The sequence below is a fragment of the Cebus imitator genome, unplaced genomic scaffold, assembly GCF_001604975.1.
Source record: "Cebus imitator isolate Cc_AM_T3 unplaced genomic scaffold, Cebus_imitator-1.0 Scaffold56, whole genome shotgun sequence".
Classification (NCBI taxonomy): Eukaryota; Metazoa; Chordata; class Mammalia; order Primates; family Cebidae; genus Cebus; species Cebus imitator.
In genome coordinates, this window is record NW_016107371.1 from 7587086 (window position 1) to 7605921 (window position 18836).

The 18836-nt window shown below is 38.5% G+C and overlaps 1 non-coding gene and 1 pseudogene across 1 annotated transcript; one reads left to right on the forward strand and one right to left on the reverse strand.

Annotated features, from left to right (window-relative positions):
* Positions 1-10011: 10011 nt before the first annotated feature.
* Positions 10012-10116, reverse strand: LOC119471327. The gene has a single exon (XR_005200358.1). It is a non-coding gene; the product is annotated as a U6 spliceosomal RNA (small nuclear RNA).
* Positions 10117-12057: 1941 nt separating this feature from the next.
* Positions 12058-12738, forward strand: LOC108304697 (annotated as a pseudogene).
* Positions 12739-18836: the final 6098 nt, after the last annotated feature.

Genomic DNA, 18836 nt, shown 5'->3' on the forward strand with positions numbered 1-18836 from the left:
GCATGTATTAGTATTGCAGTCCAGCAGAAAGAAGGTATTTCGGTTGTGCTAGAGAGAAATCTGGGGTCAGTCATCACAAATCTGTGATTAGAGGAGAAGCTTGCCCCATTTCATGATCATGTACTAGAGACATAAGAAGATCATGTCCAAGAAACAGGGAAAAAATTGTGCATCAAAGGAAAATGCTCCTGGGTCTGAAGGCTCCCAGCCTTGCCTGTGATTCCCTTACCCAAAACATGTAGCACAGATGCAACAGAACAATCAGACTTACAGGAGCCACACAAGTTGTAAAAATTGGCATTCAGAGATTCTAAGTGATAACTAAGAAACTAATTTATCCCCATCCTCAATAATCTGACGTAAAACTGAGCCTCTGACAATGCTGGAGGAGGGAAGCACCACAATAGCAGAAAGGGTTTCTTGCCAGGTGAACACAAGGAGCCTTGGGCAATGATTTAAATAGGTTGGATTATAATGAATACGTATTATTTCCTACCTGTCTAAGTTTGTGGACGCAGTTATACTTCCCTCTATTAATGAGGCAATTGTAAAATTATTTTAAGAGAAATTGTAAAACCAGTAAACCATCACTTGATATACATTTTTCATGAGTTTTTTTTAGGGGGATGGGGAGAAGCATAATAAAGAACTTCATACTTAACATGAGCTCAAGGAGTATTTGTTAAATTGAAATGACTGTATTAGGATGTTTCCAAATTCTCCAAGTGTATCCAGGCTAAATATACACTTTAGGAAAAGTGACATGATATATTTTAAGAGAGACAGTGTAGTGCTTGGGTTGAGGGAACAGGTTTAGGAATCAAGTATGTTATATGATAGATTCAAGTATGTTATATGATAATTATATAACCTTAGACAATTAGCTAAATGTTTGGTGCCAAGTTTGCATTTGAAAAATCAGTATAATAATAATGCCCACATATCAGCGTTGTCACCAAGATTAAATGAATTATGTCTTCGAGTTTCTAAATGCAAGATTTCAAAATTAATGACAATGTATAGGCTGTAGCCAATTTGCATGGGTGAGTTCATGAATAAGTTCCAAATAGATAAGAATGTGCCTTTTATGGTATATTCTTGCAGGCTTAGCATTCAGAACATTCCTCAAAAAGGCTAGAATTTGTTGTTATTGTTGTTAAACTGTTATCTGTTTTAAGGTTTGATAAACTGAGATTCTGCAAAATATTCAGTGCATTAACAGAGACAGTTTTAACATTGGCATAGAAACACTCCCAAGATAGTTAAACATTGGCTGACTAGATTGTCCTTGGACTTCAATACTGTCTTTATACATTTTTGTCCTTCGTAATTCAGGTTATAAAAATACCATTACCTGAGCTAAAAAAATGTACAGGGCAACCACCCATATTCCAAGTGTGGTCCATAGAACATTACATATTACATCGGAGAATTAACACAGGGGTGGGTTCCTCCTTGGTCATTTCATTATACTAAACATCTGTACATTTCATTTTAGCTTATATTATAGCTGGCTTTCTTGGTTACAGGCACACAGAGTATCCATTCCCCAAACAAGCTCTGTTTCTTGTAATTCAGCATCTCCTTTTTAATTCCTTAATTCCACTGGCAATTTGGAGTGGTCTGCTTACTCATGTTGTGTCTGCAGTTCTGGAGTCTTAGCCCTTGAGTCATGTAATTTTGGAAATCTTTGCCTTCTGCCTTATGTATTAACAGCAATCAGGCAGCCTCTTAAGACCTTCCTGGAAACATCCCAAAATATCTCAGCTTTAATTTTAGTTTTAGTTTGAAGGAATATCAGTCAAGTTATCCCTGAGCTCCTAATTTTGACTGGCCCCCCAGCTGAAGACAGCCTTAGAGATGTCTAGTTTGCAAATCAGCATCCTTCGCAGTAATTTGTGGATTTCCTAAATGTTGCACAATCAGTTTGTATTATCAAGGTACCAGAATCACAATTTAGCTTTTTATTCCAAGGAAAATTTTTTCTATGACTGATGTTTAGTACTAGAAATTCCTTCCTTTCTTATTTAGCTGATCAATAAAAGGCTGGGTTCCAAAGGAGGGAAAAAGTCCAGTCAGACTTCTGATCTTTAGAACTATAAGAAAATAAATGTGTGCCATCCTAAGCCACTAAGTTTGTGGTCATATGGTACAGCAGCAATAGAAAACTAATATGCCATACTAGATCATCCAGCACCGGCCAACCATCCAATTGACCACAGTCCCATGGCAGAGTCCAGAGAGACCAGTCAGGCTGGCACAGATTAGCAGAGCTGCCCTGACCACCCTCAGGAAATACAAACTATAACAAACAGCTGTTGTTTTAAGTTACTACATTTTGGGGTGACTTCTTATACAAGAACCTCTAAACAATACAGTGATCTGTAAGTTCAAAATTAAAAATAAAGCAAAAGAGTATTTATATTAAGTTACTTAAAAACAGTCATTTTCTAATTCTCCTATGGACTTTTATGTTGGTTCTTTACATCTTCTGAGATTCCAAATGAGGATTTCATTAATTCTTGCATCCAATACAAACCGGTTATCTGTTGTCTGTATAGCAATGAACTAGACCCTGCAGAAGAAATTGGGAACTTGTTTCTGCTTTCAAAGAGCAATTCTTCTCCTAGAAGTCTAACTTGAGCATGTTTGCTTAAGTCTCTAAACTTCACTATCTGCATCTTCAAAAATGGGATAATAATAGTACTTGGCTTAGAGGATTGCTTTGAGGCTTAGATGCAAAAATGCTTATAAAGCACTCTGCTTTACATGACATTCAGTAAGTATTCAATAAATGCCAGCCGAATTGAAAAGGGATGAGGGAAAACCAGATGGCAAATTAAAAGTAGGGAAGGCAATAATGTGTGAAGGAACAGTAACTTCTATTTATTATTTATGATGCTCTGGAAAACTTATGTTTAGTAACAGTGACAACAACTCTGCAAAGTCGATTTTGTTGTTTCTACTTAACGAATGCCAAAATGGAGGTTTCAAAGGTTAAGTATCTTATTAGGTTGGTGCAAAAGTAATTGCAGTTTTGCCATTACTTTCTATGGCAAAAACCACAATTACTTTTGCACCAACCTAATATTTGACACCACACAAGTAGCCAGTGGCGCAAGGCATCTAACTTTCTTTTTTGAGACAGAGTCTTACTCTGTCACCAGGCACCAGGCTTGAGTGCAGTGGCGCGATCTTGGCTCCCTGCAACCTCTGCCTCCTGGGTTCAAGCAATTCTCCCGCCTCAGCCTCCAGAGTAGCTGGAACTACAGATGCGTGCCACCACGTCCAGCTAATTTTTTGTATTTTTTAGTAGAGATGGGGTTTCACCATGTTGGCTGGGATGGTCTCGATCTCTTGACCTCATAATCCGCCCACCTCGGCTTCCCAAAGTGCTGAGATTACAGGCGTGAGCCACTGCACCCGGCATTTTTTTTTTTTTTTTTTTGAGACGGAGTCTTGCTCTGTCACCAGGCTGGAGTGCAGTGGTGTGATCTCAGCTCACTGCAACCTCCGCACCCCCAGATTCAAGCAATTCTCCTGCCTCAGCCACCCAAGTAGCTGGAACTACAGGTGTGCGCTACCATGCCCAGCTAATTTTTTTGTATTTTTAATGGAGACGTGGTTCCACCATTTTGGCCAAGATGGTCTCGATATCTTGACCTTGTGATCCGTCCACCTTGGCCTCCCAAAGTGTTGGGATTACAGGCATGAGCCACTGCGCCCCGCCAGGGTGGAAAGGCATATCTGACTGTCAGCCACGCTTTTACAGCTTCCCATTGCCTGTAGAATCAAGTTCAAAATTCTAACATTGTCTCTAAGGCTTTTCACCATCTAAATGTCCTACTCCATATTGCTTCCCTGTTCTCTGGCTATACTGACTTCTACCAGCATGGTGAACACAACATGCTCTTGCCTATTTCAGGACTCTTCACACTGATCTCTCTCCTGGAATGCATACTCTCTCTCTTTTCCCTTCCCCTTCCCTTTCCCCTTCCCCTTCCCTTCATTTCCTTTTGTTTCTTGCTCCTGTTGCTCAGGCTGGAGTGCAGTGGAATGATCTCAGCTCACTGCAGCTGCAACCTCCACCTTCTGATTCAAGCAATTCTCCTTCCTCAGCCTCCCAAGTAGCTGGGATTACAGGTGTGTGCCACCATGCCCAGATAATTTTTGTATTTTTAGAAGAGATGGGGTTTCACCATGTTGGCCAAGCTGGTCTCAAACCCCTGACCTCAGGTGATCCACCCTCCTTGGTCTCTCAAAGTGCTAGGATTACAGGTGTTAAGCCACTGCACCAGCCTGCATACTCTTTCTTACCTCTTGGACCAGCTGACTCTTGTATATCCTTCCCACCTCAGTTTCCATATTATTTTCTACCCTGATACTTAGATTCCTTGGCTATATCTTTTCTTCAATCTTTTTTTCTTTTCTTTCTTATTCTTTACCTTTGAAATTCCTTGTCCTATCGCCAGTCTTTTCCTGTATAGAAAACTCTGGTGACTGTTTGAGCCAATAGTTTATCTTTTCTAGACACTGTCTCCCGTACAAAGGAATGATCTCTCCAAACCCTGTCTCTATTTCTAAACTCCATTACCATTCCCCACCTTCATGTTCTCATCCTGCCCATTGATCCAGAGTTGAGCATCTAATTTAGGCGACCATTTTGTCTTATTCTACCAAGAAACTGGAGTTTTTGTTTTGTTTTGTTTTTTCTTTTTCTTTTTCCTTTTTTTTTTTTTTTTTGAGATGGAGTTTCACTCTTGTTACCCAGGCTGGAGTGCAATGGCGCGATCTCGGCTCACCTCAACCTCTGCCTCCTGGGTTCAGGCAATTCTCCTGCCTCGACCTCCTGAGTAGCTGGGATTACAGGCACACGCCACCATGCCCAGCTAATGTTTTGTATTTTTAGTAGAGATGGGGTTTCACCATGTTGACCAGGATGGTCTCGATCTTTTGACCTCGTGATCCACCCGCCTCGGTCTCCCAAAGTGCTGGGATTACAGGCTTGAGCCACCGTGCCCAGCTTTTTTTTTTTTTTTTTTTTAGACGGAGTCTCTCCGAGTCTGGAGTGCAGTGGCTCAATCTTGGCTCACTGCAACCTCCGCCTCCTGGGTTAAAATGATTACCTTGCCTCAGCCTCTTGAGTAGCTGGGATTACAGGCTCGTGCCACCATGTCCGGCTAATTTTTGTATTTTTAGTAGAGGCAGGGTTTCACCGTGTTGGTCAGGCTGGTCTAGAACTCCTGATCTCGTGATTTCCCCCCTCAGCCTCCCAAAGTGCTGGGATTACAGGCGTGAGCCACCATGCCCGGCCTGAAACTGGAGTTTTGAACAAAAGTATGTAGCACCTTAAAGGGGCGAAAGCTGAATTGTGTTCATAGTTCTCTAAAGCAAAGTCTCACCAGCTCTTATCTCTCAGTCTACAGTCAACACTGGTCCCTAATTCTCCCCAAGCTTGGTTGTTCACCTCATCTTTGGATTTCTAATTGTCTTCGGTATCCTTACAATACAGTTCTCTTTATCCCTAAACTAGCCAGTTCTGGTTTCTCTTACTGCCAGGCTGTGAGCTCTGTAAATGTATTTTGAGAATTCCTTCTCATTATCTACCTGTTATAAAGCTGTTTAACACGCTGATATTTTGGAAGCATAATGGGAAAGACACTTGTTAATCTCTAGATTTATCTTTTAAAAATTTTGGTGTTTGGTAGACTCTTTCAAAAAGCTTCCATATTGATAATTATTTCATTAAAACAAGTCAACATAAGCTTAGAGCCTCCATGTCTATGACCATTGCTTATCTTGCACTCCACTCAGCTTAGATGAACTCATCTCTTTGGAATGCCACGAGAGGACATTCTGTCCTTTGTTAAGGGATTTAACCAAACACAATTATATTATTATGCCTATGTCTGTTGAAAAATTCCAGAGAAGTTTAGAAAGAATCATATGGGGTTTTGGCTTGAATCAGATGAAATCAATTTGAAATGAAATAGCAAAGGTAGTTTGAGCAGTGGACTAAATGTCACAACTATGAAAAGTATTGATTTTACTACAAACTTTTTTTTTCTTCCTTGGATGTCCCATATATTATGCATTTAGTGGTGTTCTTGTTAGTGTGAATGAAGCTATTGGTACTGTAAAACATAACTTCTGTTATGTTATATCTAGCTCATCTGAGTTATACTAGTATACTACATCAATTTCTGATCTATTGTCTTGTATTTTTATTGATATATCATAGTTGTATGTATTTTTGGGGTGCTTGTGATATTTTGATACATATATACAATGCATAATAATCAAACCAGGGTGATTGTAATATCCATCACCTCAAATATTTATCTTTTCTTTGTGTTGAGAACATTACAATTCTTCCAGCTCTTTTGCTATATATGATATATAAAATATACCTTATATACATGTAATATATCTATTTATATTATAAGATATATATAGAAATATATAGTAATTACAATTATAGTTAACAATAATTTATTATTATAGTTAATAATTTATTATTATTGTTCATTTGTGTATTATTGAATACTAGAATCTATTTCTTCTCTCTAACGGTATTTTTAAGCCCATTAACCAACTTTTCTTCATCCCTCTATTTTTTAATTATCCATATTATGCATGTTTCTCACTCAGTTTGAGTTCTATGGTCAATAATTCTATAATACCATCACCAGAATTATTAATTTTCTGCTGCGTTTTTCTTTTTCCATATTACTGCAATAAATCCTCAGACTGAATTCAAGAATTCTCTTCCTTGTTTGAACATACAGGCTACTGAACAGTGCAGAAGTAAAACTGTATAACCACCAACTAAAACTACTACAAACAGGATTTTCAAATCCCGTGGAGCCTTCAATGTTACTTTGCAATTTTTTTCACTAAATGCAGGTTAAGAGCCTCAACCTTTTCTCTTTTAGTAGACTACTTTGCCTCAGCTTTCATAGACAAAATAGAGGCTACCAGATTCTACAAATTTCCCTTCCCTACATTAGAAAAGTTTCACGGTAGTATCCATCCTTCCTTTTTGTATAAGGGAAAATGAGTCAATATTTATCAGCTGTGTGCTTTATGTCTCCAGCCTAACCTGAACTCCTGAACCACACTCATTCTTTTTATTACCCATTAAATATCTTTGCTCGGTATCCAATACGCTTTTCAAACTTCATTAATCTTCCTTAACAAAATCTGCTGTCATCATTTTCCCCATGCCAGGTAATGGCAACTCTCATGCTTTTGGCTCTTTAGGCTACATGCTCTGTAGCCATCCTTGCCAGCAAAGCCATCATTTCTTGTTTGGATTATTTCAGTAACCTCCTAATTTATCCTCTTTCTCCCAGCAAGATTGTGTACCTGCAATCTATTCTCAACACATTATCTGGAGTTATTCCGCTAAAAATGTAAATCAGATTATATCTTCTGCTGCAAACTATCTATTGTGTTCTCATTTCATGCCAAGAAAAAGCCAAAGTATTTGCAGCGGCCTATGAAGCTCCGTACCAACAGGTCACTCTTTGACCTCATGGCCCACTATTCTCCTCACTCATCCATCTCTTTGTTGTTCCTTGACTATGGTGGCCTTGTTTGGCCTTGGGCCTTTGCATTTGTTGTTCCCTCTGTCTGGAACAGTCTTCTCCATGATATTTGCCTGACTTTTCCTTTACTTATTTTGGAATGTTCCTTGAATGTTTTCTTCTCATTGAGGCATTCTAATCACTTTATTTAAAATTGCTTGATGCTCTAGACCATTTTCTATTTCCCTGTTATGTCTTAATCTTCTCCACAGTGCTTACTACCATCTAACATTCTGTATATTCATTTTGTTTGCCTCCTCCCACTAGAATGCAAGATCCATAAAAATGGGCTTTCAGAAATGTACCACTATACTTTCCAGTGGTTATGACATTGATGGAATATAGTAGAACTTCAGTAAAGAATTTTAAAATGAATGAGTGTTTTTTTCCTTGCTAAAGAACATTGTTTATGCACTGAATCCAACTTTACTGCCCTCTTCAGGAACTGATTCATCAGTTATTCTAAAAATTTCCTGTGTGTTTCCTCTTTTTCATCTGAATATAATCTTTAGGCTGTAACTGTAATTAAAAATCACTCATCTCTTTAAAAATATCTTCCCTGTGGTTTCCAGTTTGGGCTAATTTTCTATGAAAATTACAATAAAGAAACACAAGATGGAATGAATGCATAGGAGAGATAGGAGGCTGGAAGAGAAAAATGAGATTTTAAAAAATATCTGGAGATTGGAAAGAGGATGGGCAGAAGATGAAGGATGAGACAGAACAGAGGCAGCTATAGCTCAGAATATATGGAAGGGAGCTTTGAGGTAGGGGCATGTGTGTGTGGCGGGGGACACTGTCAGCTCATCTTCTTGGTGGTGCCTAAAGAATAATTGAACCCCCAGTTGACAGGGAGTAAAAGCAGTAATGAGAAGTAAAGCTAAAAGGAGGAGAGTTCTTTGGTTTTTTTGTTGTTGTTTTTTACATTTGTGTATGTATTGTATCAGTCTGTTCACCCATTTCCTCTCCCCATTGTTATACACAGAACTGTTTACTGGTAAGCTAAGGAGCATGTTGAGATTACAATGCTTTCTTTATACATCCAGTGTTATAGCTATGTAACATTTGTCACTTAAAAACATCCTAAGTGCAAAAGTCAAATATATTTGCTAACACTTAAAATCATGCCACATTTCAGACTATTTCATCTTTAGGTCTTGACTTTCATGTACAGTTGTTTTTGTAAGATACTATAATTAAATTTCTGCTAGAGAGAAAAAAACATTTTTTTAACTTGCATTAACTTTTAATTTCACAGCAAATCCAAGAAAAATACAACTGGAAAAATTAAAACAACTGTAAACAAAAGTATCCATCAATATATATAAATATTAGTTAAGTAAATTATAGTATAATCTTACTGTATATCATGCAACCTTTAAAAGAAAATAAAGTAGATGTGTGTATCCTCATGTGGAAAAATACTGGAGATACATTTTCTTTTTTTTTTTTTTTTGAGACGGAGGTTCACTTTTGTTGCCAGGCTGGAGTGCAATGGTGCGATCTTGGCTCACCACAACCTCTGCCTACCCGGTTCAAGCAATTCTCCTGCCTCAGCCTACCAAGTAGCTGGGATTATAGGCATGTGCCACCATGCCTGGCTAACTTTGTATTTTCAGTAGAGATAGGGTTTCTCCATTGCTTTCTTTCTCTCTCTCTTTTCCATCATTCTGATTTTTTTTTTCCTTTATCTGGTAAGAGGGTGAAAGGACTATAAGATAGAAATTAAGATTTTTAGCTCAAAAGTCTTCTTTCCTATAGAATTTTCAGAAGCTCTAAAACAAATAAGAAAATACTAAACACGTAATGTGGTCAAGTTTTTAAATCCACAGCATCTAGACCACCCTGCAGGAAGGCCTTTCTCACTCTCCACATGTTCTAAAATTATATCACTGTCTGTAAGTGGGGGGACAATTAACTGGCCTCAAGAACCTCTTCTTGTTTTGGGATGCAGCAGAGTGCTGAGAGCCGACCGGGAAAAGGAATTGGAAACAACGTCCCAGCTCCCCTCCCACCCTCGATCCCTCTGGCCGCTCTAATTGAGGCCTGTCACAGGGAGAGCAGGCAGCTGCAAATTGCATTCATCAACAAATTACAGCCAATTACGGCCCAGCCCCAGCCTACTGGGGGTGACATGAGGCCAGTCAGGTAATCCCTTCTCCTGATTCAGCAGTGCCAAAGGTTTTGGGCTCCCAGGGTCACTTTCTGCAGTCCAGAACCCAACCTTTACCCTAGGCCTGCACCCTGCCCCCCGACAATCCCTCAGGGAAGACAGGGCTTCCCCCAACCCTCGAGAAGTCTCTAGGGCACTTCTCTCAGCCATCACTGAAGTTCACCCAGTGATCTAGGCCCAATCTCTGTTTTTTTGTTAGGTTATAGACATGTTGGTTTTATTCGAAAGAATAAAATGCTTGACAAACTGAAAAATATGGAAGGCTTCATCAGTTTGTGTTATCATCCTTAAGCAGGGGCCCTGGTAATCCTCTCTATAGCATTCCAATTTTAGTACATGTGTGGCTGGAGCCAGTATGCTACTGCTGTGCTTTAAGCTGAGTTTTCTCCAGATTTGGTCCTTGCTGGGACTGATTTGTTGGCACTTCAAGGGTCTGCAGAGAACTCTTTGCTTGTTGGCTTTGGGCCAGCTTAACTCTGCCATCTTTCTGCCCCTCCTTACAACATTGGGCCAAAGCTAGGGTGAGGTTAACATGAAACCTGTGGAGGTGTAATGGAAGTGTCACCTCCCAGAAGGACAGGTATGTGGCCACCCACACCTGTCCACAGCTCCTTCTTCACTCCCCTCCCTGGAGCCAGCAGCTCTGGTTTCAACAGTGCAAGGGTGTGTGTGTGTGTGTGTGTGTGTGTGTGTGTGTGTGTCTGTGTGTGTGTCTGTGTGTGTTTGCATGCACGTGCGTTTATGAGACATACCACAGGACATTCATATGCTAGGGACAGAAGGATGGGGAGGGCATGATGCTGGCCCCTCTCTGTTTGATCTTTACTGTAAAATTGCAGCCAAATACTCTCAAATAATGTTCTTTCTTTCCCTCTCTTGCTTTTCCCCTCAGGACTCTGGCACTTCTACAAATAGGGCCGTGCCAGAAGAAAAGGAAGTTTCAGTGGTCAGTCCATCCATGCCCGCCCCCCCCGAAACAATAATCTCTTCCTCTCTCCCAGCCCCTGTTTGAATTAGGGAGGGGGTAGGGAAAGGAGGCATCTTTCTGTCCTGATGTTTCTGAGGAAGCCAGTCCATATGTACCCTTCCTCTTCTAGGGAATGTATCCTGTGATGTTTAAGTAGGAATCAAGCCTGAAGAATGAATTTCCCTTGAACTGTCCTTTCTCCACCACAGGAGGTGGGATGGGTATACCCAGTAAAGGGGAAAGAGCAAGAGAAGGGGTTAGGTTGCATGTCCCTAAAGATACCAAAGCTTTCCGCCTAGGGGAGCAGTGGGGCTCAGATGACCCAAAGGCAAGGAAAGAGGTCAACAGGAATGACTCAGTAGCCCCAGCCTCCTGGAGACTCTTGAAGAAACTCAAGGTTTCAACCTGATAAACCTTCTCAAGACAGACAAGGCAGGATCAGAGGTAGGTATCCTGGGCTACATAGTGAGACCCCGTCTCTACAAAAAATGGTCAGGCATGGTGATGTGCTCCTGTGGTCCCAGCTGAGGTGGGAGGATCGCTTGAGCCCAAGAGTTCAAGGCTGCAGTGAGTCATGATCATGCTACTGCACTCCAGTCTGGGTGACAGAGTGAGACGCTGTCTCAAAAAAAGAAGGAAGGAAGGAAGGAANTTCAGGCAATTCTCCTGCCTCAGCCTCCTGAGTAGCTGGGATTACAGGCACGCGCCACCATGCCCAGCTAATTTTTGTATTTTTAGTAGAGACGGGATTTCACCATGTTGACCAGGATGGTCTTGATCTCTTGACCTCGTGATCCACCCACCTCGGCCTCCCAAAGTGCTGGATTACAGGCGTGAGCCACCGCGCCCGGCCTGGAGATACATTTTCAATTGAAAAAAAGCAAAGTGCTTGATGGGATCAGTGGACTAAATACATGGACTGAGAATTAGAAGGGAGTGCTTAGAACACAGTCACCTGTGCTGCAGGGGCAAGAAGGCATCATAGAGGACACAGGTGAACATGAAAGCTTCCAGCTTCTGCAGATTGATGCAGAATGCAAATGCCAGGAGGGAGAGACCTTGACCACAGGTGTGCAGGATGGTGCTCATTCTCAAGCAATTTGATTTTCTGGATATCATAAGAATAATGTCCAGAGAAAACAGAGACACTGGGAAACGATAGTTGCAGTAAAGAGCAAAAGAAGCAAGAATAAGAAAGAAGAAAAGCCAATTGTGCAGAAAATCCAGAAATCTGCCCCTAGCACAGCTAACATTTTCTGGGATCTTTAAGCAAAGAGATTATTTTGGAAAACAAACACTCAGGACAAAGGCTGTACATCAATTTGAGCATGATCCTCCACATGTCAAAGAAGGAATTGAGTAGACTGGCTGGACAGTTATGAAGGTCGTATGGCTCAAACGAAATCTAATAGGTCATTTTGGATCTGCCTCACTGGATTCATAGTAGACAGTGCCCTGTGTGAAGAGTGTTTGAAGATGAATTTTCTAGAGACTTGCTGGACATAACGGAAGAAGACTTCTTTTAGTTTATTTCCTCTGGAAACCCTTGTGTTCCTGACTTCTGACTCAGAATACACTCTTGAAGATGTTGATGTAAACAAAGTTTTTATCTTTGGTGAACTTATGGATGAAAGCATTCAGAAGAAGGTGACATTTTAAAAGGCCCAGGAATACTCTTTCAAGACAGCCCACTTATCTGTCATTCCAAGGATGCATGATCAGATACCAGAGTGGGAATAATTATCATTCAGGGATGTTGGCTATCAATCAAGTATTTAATATCCTGTTCACTTATTCTGAGAATCTTAATTGGCCTGAAAGATTGAAGAAGGGAATTTCTTCCAGAAAAGGTTATATTCTTCAGAAAATAGTGGGGTGATGGGCCTAAGATTGCAGCTGCAGGAGCAAAGTACTGGAGTCCCTGACCAAAGAACAGGGCAGAAGGTGGCATTGACACACACTTGCCTTTATTTGACATCTTCTTGGATCTTCACAGTAAGCTACTAATAACAGGGATGACATTTTGTATTCTTTTGTATCTCCCCTACTTCCTGGCTCATAGGAAGTACAAACACACACACACACACACACACACACACACACACACACACGTATATAAAGTAAAAAAGTTTACATAACAAAGAATTAGCCCCAAACCATATGGCTCTGAATGTGTCTTAATTCATCTTTTGTACATATATCATTATTTGTAAAATACCTACTCTTTAGGGATTGTTTAATAATTATTGTTGTATAAAAATTAAATAATTATTATTATATTTAAAAAGCAAAGCACAGCATATGCATAAAGATGATTCATTTAATCGGTGTGCTTTTTTTTAAAGGAGTGTATCAATAGATATATCTATTTTGATTGTGTGCAAATATTATTTTTCTTAAGATGAATTATACAAATTGGGATTGATAATTAGCTTTGGGATATGTGGGGAGTAGGGAGGCTTTTGCTGTTTGTTTGTCAATTTTCTAATATGTCTGTACCATTGGGTAGATAGAAATTTTGTCAGGTTTGTATTTACCTTTCAGAATATGTGTTTGTATAGTATAAGTATGTATTACTTATAAAGTATGTATTACTTATAAAATAATACATAATATAAGGATGTATTACTCATAAAATTTATAGTAAAACATACTTACATATATCAAAATATTAAAAAGCCAACAGTGATTGAGTGTAGAGGTAGGGTTTTGGACCATCATTTTTCATTATTAGACAGTATACTTTTGATTTTATTTATTTATTTATTTATTTATTTTTAGATCTTGAGCTTGCATTACTTTTACTTAGTGGAAAATAACAATGAAGATAGAATAAGGATAAAGGCAGTAGAGGAAAAGCATTTGAGACCCTAGCCTCAGGCAGCAGACTGTTTAGGTTTAAAACCTAGGTCTTCTACTTACTAGCGGGATAACCTTGGGTAATTTGCTTACCTTGTCTGTGTCTTAGTTTTCCCAATTGTAAAATGCAAAATAGAAGTACTTTTCTTACAGGGTTATAGTGAGAATGAAATTATAAAAATTAGTTAATATAGATTAAAGTGCTTGAACTAGCATCTTGCACATAGTAATCACTGCCTGTGATATATTATAAATATGTTCTTAGGTAAGGAAAAAGAAAAAACATATGAAGCACCTCAATCTGTCCTATTTTCTCCACCCTGACCTATGTCTAGTTTGACTAATAATTCCAGGGTTGGAGTCTTCTGAAGGAGAAGAAGAGGGTTGAGTCTGAACAATTGTTTGGGGCCTCTGAAGGAAGAACAGGCAATGGGAAGAATTTCCATTTAATTTTATATTTCAAAAATAAAAATTTCATTCTAATTTTTATGCCTTGATCAATACCTTTTTCCTTCTAATGCCATCCTGAAAAATCTTTGTCCTTTTTACAAAGTTTTTTTTTTTTTTTTAATTCCACCAAATTTTAAGGGACTACCAAGGTCTACTCCCTCCAGGAAGCCTTTGATAAAGTTCTTGGTCCATTCAGAAATCTCTTGTATATATTGCTTTTTGTCACATTTAGTTCCATCGTATACTGTATGGTCTAATTGCAGGGACCACAGAAATTAGTTGTAATTTATTATATGATACCATTAGGTAGAAATACATTAGTAATGTTCTACTAATTACTATAGGTTTTCAGCATGCTTATTAGATTGGTAGTCATTTTTATGAAAGAATATCGATTTTCCCTTGACCTAACATATCTTGTAAAATCTTGTACTTTCGTTTTCCTTCTATTCATAACTAAATCTTTAGAAGTGTAAATCTACATTCCATAATAGCAGTTTCCAATTCCACAGATTATTTACTCCTGAACCCATTATAAATGGCTATCAGTCCATCATTCTGCTAAAACTACTTTCACTGAGGTATGCAGTTTCTTACTTGCCAGAGGCAAATATGTATTTCGGTCCTTATTTTACTTAACTGTTTAACGTCAACATCTTGACCACTTCTGGAATCTTCTTGAATCTTCTCTGCTGGATTCCCAGGACTTTGGTAGGCCAAGTTGGGAGAATAGCTTGAGCTCAGGAGTTCAAGATCGGCCTGGGCATCACAGGGAGATCCTGTCTCTATAAAATAAAAAAATAATAAAAAAAGAAAGTTAAAAGACAAACTTTAAATAATCCATGGTACCATTAAAAAGAAGCACTTAGAAAATGACCTTGAAAAGCCAAAATCATTGTTGGGAAAAGAATTTTAATGTAGTTCTTAGAAAATGCATAAATTCACTTTTATTCCCCCACACTGTGGGATTCCAGGAGAATTTCTTCTTGGCTTGCTTCCCACCCTTGGCCATTCTTTCTCAGTCTTCTTCATAGGTAACAACATCTAAGAAAATCTTCTGCAGATCTTTCATGCCACAGCTGGCTAATTGAATTCTAATAAATTGGATAACCTTGTTTACTATCCAATTTGTCATAATTTATATTTCTAATACTTATTATTTTACTTATATTTCTAATTTACTTATTACTAACAATTTACTTATTTTATTTCTAATAATACTTATTTCTAATAATTTCTAATATTTCTAATAATACTTATTAGAAATATTTAGACTAATTAGAAATATTAGAATTTCTAACATTTCTAATAATTTCTACTTATTTCTAATAAAACTAAAAATATAAATTATGATAAATTGGATAATAAACAAGGTTAACATCATATTTAACAGAAAGTTTCTTAAGAATTGAAACACTGTAGAACAATATAGCACATCAAACAATACATTCCAGGGAAAGTATCATTTTTGAGATAATATAATCATTTTGAGCATCCAGAATTTTGGAAAAGATGTTTCTATAAGAAAGTTTAAAAAGGCTCGGCACAGTGGCTCACAACTATAATCCCACACTCAGGAGTGTGCCAAGTACACATCATTTGGTGGTGCTGATAGGGGCAAGAAGCGCTCTTAATCCTCACTCGTCTTTTCCTTCAAAAGCAATTTTCCCCTCTCAGACTCTCTACTTTCTCTGCCCCAGGAGAGGCAGAGTGATTTCAAGATTGGTGAGTTTTGGAGGAGAACCTGGCAAGTGTAGCTCTTTCTTCTCCCGTTGGTCTTTGGGATTTGCCTGCCTGCAGAGAATCTGCTCTAGCGGACCACATGGAAAGCTAATGGTAATGGTTGTAAACTTGCTTTTCTTCCCTCAGAGTGAGTGGGTGAATATGTTTGCTTAGTTCCAAGGCTAATAATTGGGAAGCTTATTGTTATCACATATTCCCTAGGAGTCCTACTTTGATTTTCATCTGCCTCACTCCTTTGCCCATCTCAGTTGATTTGGAATTCAAGAGGGAAAACCAGGGGAGTTATTTAATAGTCAATACTTCAATATTTAATGGTCAAACTTCAGTATCATCTTCCATATAGAGTCACTCTTCATTATATGTAACCTCATACACTGAAGAAAACTATCATTTCATGAATATATTATTCTACCTGTGGTAGTTTCAAGTAGAAATCTTTCTATGATTTCATTAAGACAAGACATAACCACTCTTAGGCTGACTTCATTGTCCCAGAGAGACCAAAGTACATCCCTCTGTGATGCCCTAAACATATCTCTGTCATGATGATAAAGTCAGCTTAGAATTCCTGTGCTCACACATTTTGTTCTCTATTTTTGCCATGTAGGTAACAAAATAAAGAAGATACTATCACCTAAAAAGGTAGAAAAAGACTAGAAACATGCAAAAGAAATTCTGCTTCTTTCTTTGGAAAATTAGATCTTGTCCAATATCATATGATTCTCCACTCTTCTAGAATTTTCTTATATTCAACTTCAATAAAAACTTCCAAACCCTAAATTTTTTTTCCAGAAGCCATTTTTATAAAAAAGATAAAATTTGAAATTAAGCTTAGGAATCATAACAAATGAAAACCTCTTTTCTTTGTGGGTTTTCTCTATTATGTAATAGTCATAAAGAACATTTTATAATATTCACTTTTGCACATTAAAATATTACAGTCTTTTGTAGACAATTCCAATCAGCATCCCTTATTTATATGTAAGGGAAATATTGAGTCATTCCAGGTTAGAGAGAGAATTCTTGCCACAGTTAAGAATTGTGGCAAGAATCCTCAGCTATATGGAGTCCAACCAGCTTAATTTAGCAAGGATTTTCTGAATAACTACCATGGTATTATTCAGGGACTGGGAGGTCCAAAAGTTAACCAGACTTGGTCCTCGTCCCTGAGATTCTTGCTCATAAGCAGGAGAGACAGATGTGAATTCAGCAAATTGACTGATCCTCCTCTTTTGAAGCACCAGGATAACCAGTTTGGGTATTGGCCAAATGGATTAGTGCTATGTTTGGGTTCCTGGATGCTGGACCTTGGGTTTGTAAGTGCTCTGCAGCATCCAGAAATAGGCAGAATTACTTGGCAAGTAAAAATACAAAACAACCCCAAACCCCAACTAAAACCAAGAAATAGACAACAAAAAATACTTTGGGGCAGGGCACGATGGCTCACGCCTGTGATCCTAGCACTTTGGGAGGCAAAAAAGATAAGGAGTTGAAGACCAGTCTAGCCAATATGGTGAAAGCCTGTCTCTACTAAAAATACAAAAATTATCCAGGCATGGTGGCGTTTGCCTGAGTCCCAGCTACTCGGGAGGCTGAGGCAGGAGAATCACTCGAACCAGGGAGGTAAAGGTTGCAGTCAGTGAGCTGAGATCTTGCCACTGCACTCCAGCCTGGGCAACAGAATGAGACTCCATATACATACATACATATATATATATATATATATATATATATATATATATATATATATATGGAGAAGCCCAAGGTTTACCACTTTTGGAAATGGAAATCAGCATAAATTAAAATTTGAAGGAACAAGAGTCTGGTGGACACTAACACCACATAGAGAATAAGAACAAAGCAGAAGGAAAATGAGAAGACCCGAAATCATTTCACAGAACAAGCTGGCCAGCTTGTAACTCATTCCTGGTGGCTGCTGGCCATGCCAATTATAAGCTTAAGGCCTGAATTGGGATGACACCAGCCAAGCGCTGGATCATCGTGGTGCAATGGAAAGAGGAATTTCAGCATATCATATAAGTAGTTGTTATTTTCAGCAAGTCCATTTTTCAAACTGGTACGTCAGTCTTGCCCCCTAGAAGTAGAAGGGTTATGTAGAGATGGGGCATCTAAAATAATAAGGAACACTGGCATATACACAGAATTTTTGGCCTTATTATATTTGCTCTCTTTTATGTCATGTGCTTACTTCTAGATCTGGGAGTGAGTGAGACCAGCCCTAATATGCTGAGATAGACATGTTAGAAATGAGAGAAGTGGGTGGGTCTCTAAAGAGAAAACTGGAATGCTCTTACCCAATCTAGAAGAAAATAATTTCAGGCTGGCAAAAACAGATGTCTTCCACAAAGAGGGAAGCCAAAATATCAAATGTAGCTGATGACAAGGATTATGAGGAAAAAAGATCTCTGAATTTATCAATAGTCCTGAATGTGAGAAAGGCAGTGAGCTGTTCTAGGAAAGCTTTGGAGCCAGGCAAATGCCACACTGAATCCTGGTTGAACCACTTCGTAATGGTATCATCTCTGCCACATCAAAGAATCTCTCTAAGCCTCAATGGTAAAACAAAAATTATAATTATTACCTAATAACTTGAATACAAAGATCAGAAAAACATAGGTAGTTATTAACAGTCTTCAAGAGAATAATAATTTCAGTGGTGGGGAATGAATGAAGAGGAAATAAAAATAATAGAAATATACCCCTGATGCAAGAAAAGTCATCAATGAAAGAAAATAGAGAAAACAATGTCAGCTAGAAGATGGCATCAAGCTAAACTTATTTTTACCAACTCTTCTACCTGCCAATATAGGGCATATCTGTTGCAATAAGGCAGAAAATAAGGAGACTTGGTAGAAATAGTCAACTGAAGAAAAAATATATAAATAAAGGAGTTAAATGCAATAAACCAACAAGTGATTTAACATTTAATATGGAGAAAAGACCATTTCTTCTTCAAAACTAAAGATAAGGACAAGATGGCAGATGGAGATAGAAGTGCTGAGATAAGATATAGTTTGATCCTGAGGTCTGGACT